This window comes from Bos mutus, chromosome 7 (genome assembly GCF_027580195.1).
Source record: "Bos mutus isolate GX-2022 chromosome 7, NWIPB_WYAK_1.1, whole genome shotgun sequence".
NCBI lineage: Eukaryota > Metazoa > Chordata > Mammalia > Artiodactyla > Bovidae > Bos > Bos mutus.
Window position 1 is genome coordinate 98,925,533 of NC_091623.1, and position 14,993 is coordinate 98,940,525.

At 41.0% G+C, this 14,993-nt stretch overlaps 1 pseudogene; it reads left to right on the plus strand.

The window, feature by feature from the left end:
• The first annotated feature begins 6,572 nt into the window (after window positions 1-6,572).
• Window positions 6,573-14,613, plus strand: LOC102273350 (eukaryotic translation initiation factor 3 subunit E-like; annotated as a pseudogene).
• Window positions 14,614-14,993: the final 380 nt, after the last annotated feature.

Here is a 14,993-nt window from a genome sequence, read left to right on the forward strand (position 1 = left end):
AGCAGCAACAATACTTAGCAGGTTTGCTGTCATCACTAATAATAGACACAAGAGGGTGCTAAAAGATCTTGCTTCTGGTTTTTTAGGCCCAAGTATAGTCATGGTCTCTTTCCTTTAATGCAATTTCCATTTTCAGAAAAGAATCTTAATAACAAAACAGGAAACTCTTAAGAGAAAAAATGAAAATACAGTATGATATCAAATGTTTAGATTTTAAGGTTAACTGAGGTATAGTCCCAGTGTTGCTGATGATTCAGTACCATTTTAGATGAATGTAATAGAATTTCATTTGCTAGAAAAACACGTGATACTTCCTTTTCTTCCTTCCTACTTCCCTCCATTCCCCGCCCCCGCCTTCTTCCTTCCTGGGACACTTTGATACATGCAATCTTTTCCATTTTGAAAAAGTAAACAAAATATAAGCGGAACTGTTCTTGAAGTGGAGATAGGATGCTGTTTACTATTTGGTTCTTTATAGAAAAAAGTTCACTAATTCCTATTCTAGATGCTCATAATGACTTACTGGGATGAAGGAAAATATATTAAAAATTTGACTGCTATTTAAAAGTCTAATTATTTAGAAACTTTTTATGGTACGCTTTATACAATACGTAGTATATTCGGATTGAATATTCTTTGGGCTTCCCAGCAGGCTCAGCAGTAAAGAATACACCTGTCAACTCAGGAGATGTGGGTTGATCCCTGGGTTGGGAAGATCCCCTAGAGAAGGAAATGGCAACCCATTCCAGTATTCTTGCCTAGAAAATCCCATGGACAGAGGAGCCTGGCGAGCTGCAAAAAAGTCTGGCGAGCTGCAAAAAAGTCGGCCACGATTTAGTGACTAAACAACAACAAAAGCAGGCTTTTTGTTGTTGTTCAGTTGCTCAGTCACGTCCGACTCTGCAACCCCACGGACTGCAGCATGCCAGGCTTCCCTGTCCTTCACTATCTCTTGGAGCTTGCTCAAACTCATCGGTGATGCCATCCAAACATCTCATCCTGTCGTCCCCTTCTCCTGCTTTCATTCTTTCTCAGCATCAGGGTCTTTTTTAATGAGTTGTCTCTTCATATCAGGTGGCCAAAGTATTGGAGCTTCAGCTTCATCATCAGTCCTTCCAATGAATATTCAGGGTTGATTTCCTTTAGGATTGATTAGTTTGATCTCCTTTTAGTCCAAGGGACTCTCAGAGTCTTATCCAACATCACAGTTCAAAAGCATCAATTCATTGGTACTCAGCCTTCTTTATGGCCCAATTCTCATATTCACACATGACTACTGAAAAAACCATAGCTTTGACTAAAAGACCTTTGTTGGCAAAGTAATGTCTCTGCTTTTTAATATGCTATCTAGGTTGGTCATAGCTTTTCTTCCAAGGAGCAAAAGTGCCTTTTAATTTTATGGCTGCAGTCACCATCTGCAATGATTTTGGAGCCCAAGAAAATAAAGTCTGTCACTGTTTCCATTGTTTATCCATCTATTTGTCATGAAGTGATGGGATAGGATGCCATGATCTTAGTCTTTTGAATGGTGAGTTTTAAGCCACTTTTTCACTCTTCTCTCTGACCTTCAAGAAGCTCTTTTGTTCCTCTTCGCTTTCTGCCTTAAGGGCGGTGTCATCTGCATATCTGAGGTTATTGATATTTGTCCCTGCAATCTTGTGCCCAGCTTGTGTTTCATCTTGCCTGGCATTTCACATGATGTACTCTGCATATAAGGTAAATAGCAGGGTGACAATATACAGCCTTGTGGTATTCCTTTCCCAGTTTGAAACCAGTCCATTGTTCAATGTCCAGTTCTAATTGTTGCTTCTTGACCTGCATACAGGTTTCTCAGGAGGCAGGTAAGGTGGTCTTGTTTTCCCATCTCTTTAAGAATTGTTCAGTTTGTTGTAATCCACACGGTCAAAGGCTTTAGTGTAGTCAAAGAAGCAGAAGTAGATGTTTTTCTGGAATTACCTTGTTTTTTCTATGATCTAACAGATGTTGGCAATTTGATCTCTGGTCTCTCTGCCTTTTCTAAATCCAGCTTGAACATCTGGAAGTTCTCAGTTTTGTTGAAGTCTGAAATAAAGTGAAAGTGAAAGTCTCTCAGTCATGTCCTACTCTTTGTGACCCCAAGGACTGCAGCCTGCCAGGCTGTTCTGTCCATGAAATTCTCCAGGCTAGAATACTGGAGTGGGTAGCCTTTCCCTTCTCCAGAGGATCTTCCCAACCCAGGGATAGAACCCAGGTTTCCCACATTGCAGGCAGATTCTTTACCAGCTGAGCTACTGTTGAAGCCTCTTGGTGAGTTTTGAGCATTACTTTGCTAGCCTGTGAGATGAATGCAATTGTGCGGTAGTTTGAATATTCTTTGGCATTGCCTTTCTTTGGGTTTGGAATGAAAACTGACATTTTCCAGTCCTGTGGCCATTGCTGAGTTTTCCAAATATGCTGGCATATTAAGTGTAGCACTTTAACAAAATCATCTCGTAGGATTTGATATAGCTCAGCTGGAATTCTATCACCTCCACTAGCTTTGTTCATAGTGATGTTTCCTAAGGCCCACATGACTTCACACTCCAGGATATCTGGCTTAGGTGAGTGATCACACCATCGTGGCTACCTGGGTCTTGAAGATCTTTTTTGTATAGTTCTTCTATGTATTCTTGCCACCTCTTCTTAATACCGTCTGCTTCTCTTACGTCCATACCATTTCTGTCCTTTATTGTGCCCATCTTTGCATGAAATGTTCCCTTGGTATCTCTAATTTTCTTGAAGAGATCTCTAGTCTTTCCCATTCTATTGTTTTCCTCTATGTCTTTGCACTGATCACTTAGGAAGGCTTTCTTATCTCTCCTTGCTATTCTTTGGAACTCTGCATTCAGATGGGTATATCTTTCCTTTTCTCCTTTGCCTTTAACTTCTCTTCTTTTCACAGCTATTTGTAAGGCCTCCTCAGACAACCATTGTGCCTTTTTGCATTTCTTTTTCTTGGGGATGTTTTTCTATCACCGCTTCCTGTACAGTGTTATGAACCTCCATCCAGGTACTCTCTATCAGATATAATCCCTTGATTTTTTTTTTTCCACTTTCACTGTATAATTGTAAGAGATTTGATTTAGGTCATACCTGAATGGCCCAGTGCTTTTTCTTACTTTCTTCAATCTAAGTCTGAATTTGGCAATAAGGAGCCCATGATCTGAGCCACAGTCTTGTTTGAGCCCAAGATCTGAGCCACAGCTCCTGGTCTTGTTTTTGCTGACTGTATAGAGCTTCTCCATCTTTGGCTGCAAAGAATATAATCAGTCTGATTTTGGTATTGACCATCTGGTGATGTCCATGTGTGGAGTCATCATTTGTGTTGTTGCAAGAGGGTGTTTCCTGTGACCAGTGTGTTCTCTTTGCAAAACTCTGGTAACCTTTGCCCTGCTTCATTTTTTCACTCTAAGGCCAAACTTGTCTGTTACTCCACATGACTCTTGACTTCTTACCTTTGCATCTGGTCCCTATGATGAAATGCACATCTTTATAAATAAACAAAATAGACATAATTTCATATGCATCAGCAGAAATGGTTTTCTGATCGAAGTGCATAATCAAATATTTTTAGAAACCACTCTAGTTTAACTGTATTATTTTACATATGGGAAGAATAAAATCCAGAGTGTTAAATGATTGTTCAAAGTCCCAAAGAAAGTTATTGGTAGATCAGCTACAGACTCCTGCCCCTTTCACTGTATTATTTTGCAAACAGGCCCACCTTATCTTTTGCTGTTCTCCACTTGAGGTTTCTGAAGTAGGGGCTTCCTTGTGCTGACTTCACATTCTCTTTATCACTAAATCGACTGCTGTGTTATACATTCACAAGGCTTTTTCCTGGGCTTATCAACTTCTGTATGCCCTGGTCATGTGAGTGCTCTTTGGGCTCTAGGGAGAAGTTGAGGCACACCCTAAATTAATCCCACATGTCTTCCCTGAGCTTATAAATATCTGGCAGACAGATGAAGTAGAAATCTGCACACATGCTGCAAGGTACACTTACCCTTCACTTTAGGAATGTGGTGTCGGGGACAAGATCAGAGAATTTCTGTAGTTGACTTTGGATTTCCCTAGTTGTGATGACACAACTTATTTAGGAAAGTCACAAGTCAAGAGGGACACATGAAGTAATTGTACATATTCAAAAGTAGGTCCAGGACGACAAAAAATAAGAAACCCCATGTGTGTAAAGAAGAGTAGAAAGAACTTGGTGGTAACTTAGCTCAGTGATGACTCAGATGCCCGAGTAATTATCTTCAGGTATCTTAATGATTGTCCTGGGAAAGGAGGAACTTTTAACTGTCTCGTACCCATCTAGGACTGATGGGTAGAGTTAGCCGGCATTTAGGCTTGAGTTCACTAGTTAGAGATGTCCAATGAATAACTAGATGTTATTTAGACTTTGGCATTAGAGAGAGAGGGCTTCCCTGGTGGCTCAGAGGTTAAAGCGTCTGCCTCCAATTTGGGAGACCCAGGTTTGATCCCTGGGTCAGGAAGATCCCTTGGAGAAGGAAACGGTAACTCACTCCTTAGAGAGAGAGGGGTATAATTACTGGCTTCACTTATTGCCTACTTGACCCTGGGAATTACGGTTATGGAGCAGAATAGTATATTGCAACATTGTATATAGAGCCCTCTTTTTTTCCCCTCTTCTACATGCCCTTGAACCTCATACATCCACTGCCAGTTTATACTATCAGAATTTAGAAACTCAAGGCTGTGAAAGTACTTTGAGAAAAAGGATTTTGAGTCTGGCTTTTAGAAGCAAAAGCCAGAATGTCTGGAAGGAAGTAGAATACAAAGTATATGCTGAAGCAGTTGGTTTGGAAATAGAGTAGGAGTCACATAGCACTGCCTCCTAATATCAAATAAAAATCCCATGGGCTAGAAGTTAAGATGTGGCAGCAAGATGGTATTGAGAGAGGAGATTGGTGAAGCCTAGCCTGTCTGGGCTCACAGTACCCAAGGGAATGAGAGGGGGTGCTGTGGAATTGGCACTAAGGCCCATCAACTATCGATAGGGAGACATCCTCTATCACAAGGTGAGAGTCAGATCATTAATGTACATCACGGGATCACATTAGGCACTTGAACCACTGTCATAAGTCATCGATGCCATACTGTCCTCTTCACGTTTTGTAAAGACCTCCTAATGAAACACTAGCAAAGTGCTGGTCAGTGTCCTCTGAGAATTACAGCTTTTTGGGACCAAAACTTTGCTCAGCTCTATTCTACTTTCCCTGTATGGAAACAACTTTTTTTTTTTTTTTTTTTTTACCGGATATATTCTAAGATGCTGCTGAGATGACAGGAGGCCTTCTGAACACCTGTGAGGAGAGGTGATATGGAAGGGAAGCCTCACATCGGTACCTTGGTAGGAATGAGTCCAACTGGTTTGAGATCCTGTCTCCTCCTCCCCAGTTGCATTAAAAACAGCAATTCCAGTTACATGTTAACCATTCTTTTGCCCTTTCCATGTTGTTACAGTTAACTTTCCTAGATCATTTTTAGTCTTGGCTTTCCAGGTGGCGCTAGTGGTAAAGAACCCACCAGCCAATGCAGGAGAATCAAGAGACAAGGGTTCAATCCTGTGTTGGGAAGATCCCCTGGAGGAGGGCACGGTAACCCACTCCAGTATTCTTGCCTGGAGAACCCCATGGACAGAGGAACCTGGTGGGCTATAGTCCATAGGGTTGCAAAAAATCAGACACAACTCGAGCAACTTAGCATGCACGACTTATATCATCAATACTTGTTTTATAAGGTTGCTCTAAGATTAAATGAGATAATGCATAAAATATTAGCACATTGATTGTCTTAGGATATATTCAATAAATGGAAGCTGTATTATTCAAGAGGTGATGACATCATGATCCCTTTAAGTGTTTTTATGAAACTGAGTGACCACTTGGTGTTCATGTGGTAAAGGACATTAACATTTCTGAATGTGATAGTGGTCTCAGAGACTGATCTGTCAGTTTAGATCCAGTGGTTTTCAACCTGCTGTGCGTGGGCTAGTATAGACTGACTATATAGCATAGCCTGAATAGTGTTAAAAATTAGATAAGTCTGGACCCAAATTCAGATAATCTGATTTCGTAGATCTAGAGAAAGGCTCAAGATTCTGTGTTATTAACAAGATGCTTCCCTCTGGAGGTTCTAGGAGAACATGCATTTCTTTGCCTTCAGGTTGTAGAGAATACCCATATTCTTTGGTTCACAGTCCTACATCACTCCAACTTCCCCTTCCATTGACATAGCTCCCTTTCTGACTCTGACACTCCTACCTTCTTGTTATAAGGACCCTTATAATTACATTGGATCCTCCAGGATATTCCAGGGTTATCTTTCTGTCTTAAAATTCTAAACTCACTTACATCTGCAAAGTCTCCTTTGCTATATAAAGCAACATATCCACAGATTATAGGGATTAGAATGCAGGTGTCACTGGGGATCATTATTCTGAAAATCATAGAGGGTAAACTATTTTTTTGATTGTCAGCTACAGGAGAAATCCCTGGAGACTTTCTTCATTCCCACCCGGTAAGTCCATGTATTGGGAGAGTTTTTCTTCTAAACTACCAACCCCTCTAAGTATCTATTTCTTTGGTATACAAGTGTCCCAGGAGGCTGATGTAGACTTGACAATTCTATATTTAGATCCACTCTGCTGGTATGCAAAGTTCCAATATAAAGGTGGAAATTACTCTGGAGCAGCAGAATATTTTTACTTTTTTAGAGTGTTTGTTCCCACAATGGATAGAAATGCTTTGAGATCACCCTGGGGAAACTGGCCTCCGAAGTCTTCATGCAGAATTGGGATGCAGCCATGTAAGACCTTATGTGGCTAAAAGAGATCATAGATAATAATTCTGTGAGTTTGCCACTTCAGTCTCTTCAGTAGCAAACACAGCTCATTCACTGGTCTCTGTTTTCTTCAATCACCCCCAAAGATTATAATAGCATTATTGATCTCTTCCTTTGTGAGCCACAGTATCTTAACGTGCTTTATACTATGTATCTACATATTCTATGCTTTTTGACCATAGTGAAGGTGAAAGTCACTCAGTTGTGTCCGACCCTTTGCGACCCCGTGGACTGTATAGCATATGAAATTCTCCAGGCCAGAATACTGGAGTGGGTAGCCTTTCCCTTTTCCAGAGGATCTTCCCAACCCAGGGATTGAACCCAGGTCTCCTGCATCGCAGGTGGATTCTTTACCAGTAGTCATGCAAACAAAGATGTTCAAAAACGCTGGCAGGAACTATTAATAAAAGATCTGGTCAAAATTATTCAACAGGAATCCTACACATATAAAAACCCAGTTACAGAGTTTGTTTAATATTTATATGTTAACTTTGACTTTGGTAGAGCTCAGAAAAAGCTGAGGAAATATGAGTCAGTGCTAGTGAATGATTTCTTCTTGGTGACTTGAGGATTTCATTGAAAATGCCGAACTCTTTATATTTGAATTTTTTGTCTCAAAATACACTGTATCCATCAGTGTACCACCATTAACATGTTGGCAGGTAAACTGAATGTAACTCCAGAAGAAACTGAAAGGTGGATTGTAAATTTGATTAGAAATGCAAAACTGGATGCTAAGATTGATTCTGAACTAGGCCGTGTGGTTATGGGTAACAATGCAGTCTCACCCTATCAGGGATTCAAAAGACCAAAAGTATTTCATTTATAAGACAGAGGTTGGCCATGGATATTGGGAAGAAATTTAAACAGGGGCTTCTAACTGAGCAATTCAGGACGCTGGCTTCTATTGAAGAACTGTATAGAAAAAGTATAAAAGAAAACTATAAAAGAAAAGTGAAACAATGCAACCATTTTATAAAATGAAACATGTTGAAAACAACATACTGAGTATAAATTTTGGAGAATTTGAATACAATTGTTTCATTTTAAAAAATACTCGACAATTCTAGGATATGCTGGATGGGGGTCACACAAGCTTATGGGCCAGGGTATCCGTGGCTTTCACTTGTGCTTGATTATCAGTGTACTAGATGCTAACTTCTGTCGAAGGAAGGACCTCAGCATAGCCCCTCAGTACAGGCAGCATGTAAGACTTCATGTCTGAAGGCTGTAGCTTCTATTCCTGGGCCCTGGTTACACATGGTCCTGCTCAGATGGACACTGGTCATTTTTGGATGTTGACTCAGTGCTGTTCTTAAGGTCTCTCCGGCTATTTCTTCTCATTCTTTGTCCAACTGTCTTCTAAGTATCTTTTATCTTTTTGTTTTTAGCCTTTGGAACCCATCTTTTGTCTTCAAGGTAAACTTTCTCTTATCATTTATATCATCACCATATCATATATTCTTTCAAAACCTCATGCATCTATAGCTGAGGCATAATGTGTGGGTTGCTAAACTCCAAACCAGCAACCAACTCCCTTTGCTTTTTCTGCTTTCTTCTGTCACTTCATCTCCACAGCAATGATGGAGAATGCTTAGCTGATTGAATGTGGGAAGAAATGAGGAATGAAGCAAAATTCTGGCAACAAATTCATATTAATTAACATTTCAAAAAAGTTTGTTTCAACACTGAAATTCAAAGGTACAATTCCCTAAGTTCAAGGCTAGTGCCCGTTTCTACTAAACCACACCCCATTGTATTCGCTGCCGTCATTTCAATAGCTTTTTCAACAACTTCAAGACCTTGGATTTCCAAATTGGCATATTTCTCCTTCACCAGGACACCTCCCACTCTTTCTAAATATCCGCTCTCACTGTGGTGCGAGCATCCTGCTCCCCAGCTCCTGGGAAAGGCTAAGTAACAAGAAACCTGCACCACCCTCTGTTAAGCTGCCTGTCTACCCTTTCACAATTTCAGCCGACTGTCTGACTCAGCTCTCTGTCTGCCAGGAAAAGACTTGTAGAAAACATTTCCTACTGCTTCTCTTCTCCCAAGGAGTACAGGATTAGCATGCAGTACATCTGAGCACGGGGCAGCTCCTTTTCAGTTTGTTTGTCTGGTATTAAAAGGGGATGGGAACTAGCTTAAGGTCTGAAATGAGTTCCTTCCCACAGATACCTGCCCACCCTCTAATACCCAGGTACACAGTAAGAATGTGGACTCTGCTGGCCGCTCAACTGGTCCAGCTTCCTTAATGCAAGTGGCTGCTTGTCTGACTCTGTCTCATCATTCCAGCTCTTTCCTTTCAATTTTATAATGAAATAGTACAGAGAGGCAGCCAAGATTAGTATGTAGGTTACTCTAGAGTTTGTATCAAAAAAAAAAAAGTGAATTGAGCTGCTTCTTACTCATTAGGTGATGTTGGGCAAGTTGTTTAAGTTCCTCAAGCTTCTATCTGCTCCTCTGTAAAATGATACTGAAGACACCTACATCATGGATTGCTAAAAGGATAAAAATAAACTAGGTAAAACACTTACATGCCTGGTACATGTTATTCCATAAATGGAAGTCATGGCTGTGTTTTGTGTTATTTAATAAGGAGATCCAACCAGTCCATTCTAAGGGAGATCAGTCCTGGGTGTTCATTGGAAGGACTGATGCTGAAGCTGAAACTCCAGTACTTTGGCCACCTCATGTGAAGAGTTGACTCATTGGAAAAGACCCTAATGCTGGGAGGGATTGGGGGCAGGAGGAGAAGGGGATGACAGAGGATGAGACGGCTGGATGGCATCACTGACTCGATGGACGTGAGTTTGAGTAGACTCTGGGAGTTGGTGATGGACAGGGAGGCCTGGTGTGCTGCAATTCATATGGGGTCGCAAAGAGTTGGACACAACTGAGCAACTGAACTGAACTGGACTGTGTCCTTTCAATGAAATATACCATGCTTGGCACTATGGAATTAGGGAGAGAAGGAGACATGGTCCCTGCAGAGGACTTTACAGACTATTGGAAGAGAGAAAATATCAAAGTAAGCTAAGGACGTGGGTGAAGGAGTGTTATGGGGAGAGAACCGAATGGAGATGAAGTTGGAACTATGCAGCAGGGAGGAGGGTCCAGAGGGAAAACGTCATTGCAAAAGTATGGGAAAGGCCACCTTGACATTACATTCCATTCTGTGGACAACAGATTTTTCTCATGTTTCTGACATTCTCTTATTCAGTAGTGGTGTATAATGACCGTAAGATGTATACCTCTATTATTCTGTACTTTTTGGATAACTGTGGGTATCGCAGCTTCCCACTAGTTATCTGGGTGGCTTAGACAGTGAAGAACCTGCAATGCAGGAGCCCTCGGTTCAGCCTCTGAGTCAGGAAGATCCCCTACCTGGAGAAGGGAATGGCTACCCACTTCAGTATTCTTGCCTAGAGAATTCCATGGACAGAGGAACCCCAGCAGGCTACAGTCCATGGAGTCACAAAGAGTTGGACATGACTGAGTGACTCACAGTTACAGGCTACTTAGGAACAAAGAAGCATTTCTTCCTTTCTCATCCACCCCTCTTTCCCTCATACTACTGTGATCTTCTGGGTCATCTTTAGAAAGCTTAGATTTTTTTCTTTTTTTTTTCTGACTAGATGATAGTTCAATCACAGATAATTTTCTGGGCAGATTTTAGCCATCTCTAAAATTTAGAATGAAAATTAACTGAAGTGTATATATGCCAAACCGAATGCATGTATGCCTTCTCTACACTCGATAAAGCAAACAGGTTGTCTGAATGCCTGACCAGATAGTCATCACATCTGTGGGCTGAATAGTACTTGGGGAATTGGCTGGGTCATTCTTCAGTTGACTAACACGTTACAAAATTCTCCTATTCCCCAACGTCATAAGGAATATTATAATGAGAATCAGGGCATCTGTATTCTAGTCTAAGCCAGCAGTGATGATTGTGTATAAAATCAGGTAAATCTTCTTGATTGATTTCTCAGTAAGTAAAATAAGTGAAATAACCCCTGCCAATGGCTCTGTGGAGCACAGTTGTAATTTTCTTTGCAGAATCTGGTGCTTCTTATTTATAAAATGGTAAGAAATGATAACTTCTCCTTGAACCACTTTACCTGATTGTTGTGGAAGTCAGACTATTGAAAGGAAAATATTGTACATACACACCACATCTTTGTTGTCTATTCATCTGTCAGTGGACATCTAGGTTGTTTCCATGTCTTGAGAACACTGTAAATGGTGCTGCTATGAACATAGGAATTAGAGTTTCTTTTGGATGTATGCCCAGGAGTGGGATTGTTGGGTCATATGGTAATTTTTTTGTTTGTTTTTTATTATTGTTTTAAATTTATTTTTAATTGGAGGATAGTTGCTTTACTGGTAATTCTATTTTTAGTTTTCTGAGGAACCACCGTATTGTTTTCCATAGTGGCTGCACCAATTTGCATTCCCACCAACAGTGTAGGAGGGTTCCCTTTTCTTCACACCGTCTCCAGCGTTTGTTGTTTGTAGACTTTTTAATGATGGCCATCATTTGCTGTACAGTAATAATTAGCGCAACATTGTAAATCAACTATACTTTAAAAAAGAAAGGAAAACGTTTGGTAGCTTGGTCTCCAAGGCTGGTTTTTAAGTGTCTAAGAAGATTATGTTCCCATTAAGATTTCTATAGGTTGGTCATTTCCTGTTTTTCCAACCTTGCAAGGCAGGTTTCCTGGGTGTCTGATTTCCCTCCTATTTTGGTCCCAGGCTCTAGGCTGGTGAATTTGTTATCATTACCAGGTATGCGTCTATCAGGTCATTCGTCAGCCTCAGGTTTTGCAGTTGTAGTCAACAGACAATAGGAAACAGTGTCTTCTGAGTTTCTTAGAACCAGGCATTTGTAAATATGATCATCACATTTCAGTGTTCTTAAATCATCCAGTGACTGCTCCTCCCACTTGGAATAAAACCCAGATTGTTGCCAGAGACTGCCCACGCTCACATGCTGTTGCACTGGCCTACTTTGGACAACACTGATTGTGATGCAGTCGCAGGGGCCTTCTCTCTCCTCTTTGTACATGCCAAACCCGTTCCTGCCCCAGGGCTTTGGCTCCTACTCGTTCCTTTCCCTTCGATGCTCTTTCCTCTCTCTTCAATGCTCTTCCCCGAGATCTCTGCATGGGTGGCTCTCACTCCTTCTTCCCTATTCCTGTCTCAAAAAAATGTCACTTCTGCAAGGAGGCCTTTCCTTATCTCGCTATCTGAGGTCCACCCCTGCTTCAGCCCAACTATCATCTCGTTTCTTTAGAGTCTTATCACAATCTGCTATTGACTTATGCATTGTTTCATTCACTGTTTACTCTGTATCTTCTCAGTAGAATGGAATCTCTTTTCCCAGAGTGCTATTCCAAATGTTTAACAACCAGTGTTACATGGCACTAATCAGTCAAGATTGACATTGACCAAAGTCTTGAAACAGGGTCCAGAGGGCCCCCTTGACCTTTAAGTTGTTGAGGAGGCCCAGGAGTCCAGAGGGAGGGGTTGAAGTAAATAAGCAGGGCAGGTTAATTACGGGACTCAAGAAAATGTCTATGTACCCACTGTTGTGGAAATATTTCAGTATCTTAGTGATCAGTATGACCATTAGTTTGTCTAGTTGAATACCCACCCTACTTGTCTTCTATACTCAACACTGTATCCCAGGCCTGGAACAGTGACTAGAATATAGCAACCCTCACATGTGACTTACTTGACCAGCAAGTGTGGTCCACAACACTAAGTTGATATTTTCTAGAAGAGCTATAAGGTAGCCTGGGTTCGAAGGTCACTTATAGGATTAAATAATGGTGTATTTAGGCCATGCAGCCTAATTGTTTTCTTTTAATGGCCGCACTGTGGTGTTTGGGATCTTAGTTCCCTGACCAAGATCAAATCTCTGTCCCCTGCGGTGGAAGCATGGACAGCTTCCACTGCACCACTGGGGAAGTCCATATGGTCTGCTTTAGTGATAACTAATGTGTGGAACTCTTTATTGTTTACACAATTTACATGTCAACTGTCTCATTTTGTCCTCTCAACCACACTGAGAGGCTGGCACAACAAGACATTATATTCATTTCTCAACTAAATAAACTCAGGCTCCTATAAATCAGTGGTAGCCAGAGGGTGGGCAGAGCTGTGAAACAGTCCATGTCTGGGCTGGGACCATGTTCTTTCCAGCAAGCTATGTGCTCTGTCCCCAGCCCTGTTTCCATCTGAATCTAAGTACAGAAGCACCTACTGGGTATATGTGTAAAGATTCTGAGTTTTACAACTGGGGTTGTATATAGCCTTATGTAATAACAACTGTGGTTATTTTTACAGCATAGGGTAATTTAAGCAAGAGTGACCAGCCTAAGAGGGTCTAGAGGAACCTAGAAGCTCTAAGAGTTGGAGGAACAGGAAATGACCAACCTTGAGAAGACTTCAGGGAGATAGGGTCTTCTCAGACACTTGAAAACCAGTCTTAAAGACAAGATTGCCAAGACTTTTTCTCTGTAGGCTCACAGGGCAGAGTTAATACCAACAGTGAGAAATAATTGCAAAAATCGAGTTTTTGATTCAAAATATGTATTTAAAAAATTAGAAATAATGTAGCGCTGAGCAATGTTTTCCAAAATACAGTATATACAAAATGGTGCTAAGAAAGTTTTTTTTATCTAGGACATGATTTAACATTTTGAAAAATTTTGTTATAAGTTTACTTTACTACATACTAGGGAAATATATAACTAGTAGACAATTTTATGATTTCAGATATATAAGAAGTGGTTAAAGTAGATATTTAACTTTTCAAAAAAGTTGAAACAAAAGCATTTAAAGAGAAAGTTTTGGTGTGTAACAGTAAAGGCGATTTTCAGACATGTTACAATTGAAATGATTGATGAGTGAGTGGTTTGTGAAAATCATATTCTTTGAAGCTAGCTCTATCACTTTTCATGGCCTTGAACATATTCCTCACATTATGATGTTTAATTTCCTCATCTGTTTAATAAGTCTGTGTGGCAAGGACTAATGGTTTAATGAATGGAAAGTATTCAGCTTAGTTGGACACATAGTGAGAACCAACTAAATGTCCTCCGTTGTTTTCATTTTTATAAATAACAAAGAGAACTATTGAACCATGGATGGCTACCTTGTGAAGCAGAAAGCTCCTCATTGTGGAAGATGTATAAATAGAACTAGGTGGGCATTTGTTAGGGGTGCTGAAAGGGAGATCCTATGTGGTGTGAACTCAGCTAGAACTCTGAGGTTGTTTCAGATGGGAGATTTCTGTGAGTCTGCCCTTAGTGAATTCTCTCTTGATGTAAGAGAGACTTGAAACTAGAGTCTTCCTCCTCCAACTTGGGAGGACACCTAAAGTACTGCTTGATGGGAATCAAAGAGCCATTGCTCTGTGAGCACTATTGTTGGCCTTTATAGAACCCACGTCACAGTCAAGGAGAGTTGTCTGAGAACCACACGGCTATTGTCCTATAGTTCTTGCCCAACCAGGAAAAATACCCATTCTATCCTCACAGCCTTCCTCACAACTGTGAGGAAGACTGTGAGGGTTCCCATGGGTACAGAGGGGACCCGTCCTGTCTAACCCTCAGCTGGAACCTGGCCTTCATCCGCCAGTGGCTGCTGACAGGCAGCCAGGTCCACTTGAGAGCTCTGGCCATGGGAAACACTTCCTTAAGCGAGCTGAAATAGGCTTCTCTGCAGCTTTCACCCACATGTCCTAATTTCATCTTCTTTAACCACAAAGAACAAGTCTCCCATTGCCTCCCAAGAGAATCTTTCAGAAGGCTGCCGACTGATGGAGTGCTTGCCCTGTGGTTATTGATTTCCATGCCATTCTGTGGTGTTCCCACAGTTACACTGTTTCAGTCATAGTTTCCAGGCCTTCTTAGTCATTGACCAACATGTTCTAATATTTGTCTCTGCCCTTTTTTGAAGGCAAAAGATACTGGAATCTGGGCCCCTTTTCCAGTATAAACAGAGATGCTTTCATTAGCAGTTCAGTTACACAAGATCCAGTCACTGTACTTACGTGACTCCATTAATGACCGATTATGGTGTGTCTGGTGCGC